The following is a 1,824-nucleotide window of genomic DNA, read 5'->3' as shown; positions in this document are numbered from 1 at the left end:
GTGTGTGTGTGTGTGTGTGTTTGCATGCATGTGCGTGGGAGAGAGAGACTGCACAACTCACAAGGCTGAAAACAGAGGTGTCTATTGTGATCACACACCTCGTGGGCACTGGTCTGTGTGTGTGTGTGTGTGTGCGTGTGTGTGTAGCGTGTTGTGCTGACTAGATGGTTGGCACCAGGCTGAATGAGAGGCACTATGCCAACACATCCCTCTACATCTGCGTCACACACTGTCTGACAACACACACACACACCCATGCTCGCCGTCTGAAGGCTGGCTGTATCAGTGTGTTCAGGTGTTCAGGCTCAGCAGTTGTGTTGGTTTTAAATGTAAGAAAATGAGAAAGTTGTGCTCAGGATTCACAGAAATGCAGACATTCACCAGTGAACGACCTCAAACATGATACACAGTGAATCACAAGGCTGCAGCTGGTTGCTGTTGTCAAGTAAATTCTTTGCAACTGCAAAAATATCTTTTTAGAAACATGAAATACTGTTTTGCATTTGGAACTTCACCCTCAACTTCATCCTTTCAAAGGACAATGGGGCAATTGTGGCTAAGTGGATAGCAGGGCCGTCTTTCAAGCAGAGGGTCGGCGGTTCGAGCTCTGGCTCTGTTAGTCGCATGTCGATGTGTCCTTGAGCAAGACACTTAACCCCTAAATTGCTTCCGTAGCTGTGCCTACGGTGTAGAAATGTGATAGACTCTGAATTGTAAGTCGCTTTGGATAAAAGTGTCTGCTAAATGACTGTAATGTAATGACTTTGATCCCAAGGGGGTGACTTACCTTAAACAATAAGTACTTCAGATGAGATGAATTGAAGTCATGACATTTTGCAATATGCTCATCCCATCTCTGTGATGCAGAGAACTGTCCACACAAATGTAATCTAAATATTCAAGGCTAGTACTGGATTGCATTCAGAATTGTAATAATATAACAGGAAAAAACAACATTAAGTATCTTAAAGTGTCACCTTGAGCCCCCTGAACAGCTTCAGTACGTGATGCAAACAAAGCTGGTTTTGAAATGTGGAAGGAAATGCATTCAGCATGTTTGCTAGAGCTCAGTGAAACACACCATGTGTTTTAGTGAGCAGCACTGAAGCTGAACATGACTTTTGTTTGTTTACACGCAAACTCCACATATTATTTTAATGAGTTAGTTTGCCAATGCATCATAATATTTTATAAGATTACCATATGTTTTTATGTACACATGTATTTCCAAATGTTTAAAATCTTAATCTGCAAAGTAACTATTAGCTATAACTGTCATAATAAATGTAGTGGAGTAGTTTATATTCAAGTCCAGATGTTTTTAACCTCTTAACAGAATGACGACCACTGCATTGTAGCCTGCTCATCAGTTGTATCGCAGGCAGATAAATACAAATCAGTACAACACAAGTTTTCCCACAAGGTAGACCTAAAGTAAAGAGCTGCTTTACTAAACTTGGACTTGGTTTAGAGTCTGAATTTCCAGCGCATTTCATGCTGCTTCCTTTTCTTATTCACAGTGTGCAGCAGTGTATGAACGTGTGTGTGTGTGCGTTAGTAAATGGATGTGGGGGTTGACATGGTTCTCTCTCAGAGGAAGTCTGTGGTTGGGCCGTTTCTACATATTTTCCCCTCACACACACACACACATGCATACACACACACCTACACACACATGCGCACACACACACACACACACACACAAAGACGTTTTTCCCTGTCAAGCCAAATTAAGCTTTCTTTTAAAAGCACCATGCAGCCCCACAGATGTGGAAGCCATCTTTCTCTCTCTCTCTCTCTCTCTCTCTCTCTCTCTCTCTCTCT

The 1,824-nt window shown here is 42.2% G+C and overlaps 1 protein-coding gene across 5 annotated transcripts in view; it reads left to right on the top strand.

Annotated features, from left to right (window-relative positions):
• cbfb (core-binding factor subunit beta) overlaps positions 1-1,824 on the top strand; it is a 30,137-nt gene that overhangs the window by 17,434 nt on the left and 10,879 nt on the right. The gene's annotated exons all lie outside the window — the stretch shown is intronic.

This window comes from Anarrhichthys ocellatus, unplaced genomic scaffold, assembly GCF_004355925.1.
Source record: "Anarrhichthys ocellatus isolate YVR2014 unplaced genomic scaffold, GSC_Weel_1.0 scaffold80, whole genome shotgun sequence".
Taxonomy (NCBI): Eukaryota; Metazoa; Chordata; class Actinopteri; order Perciformes; family Anarhichadidae; genus Anarrhichthys; species Anarrhichthys ocellatus.
This window is presented reverse-complemented; position numbering and strand designations above follow the sequence as displayed.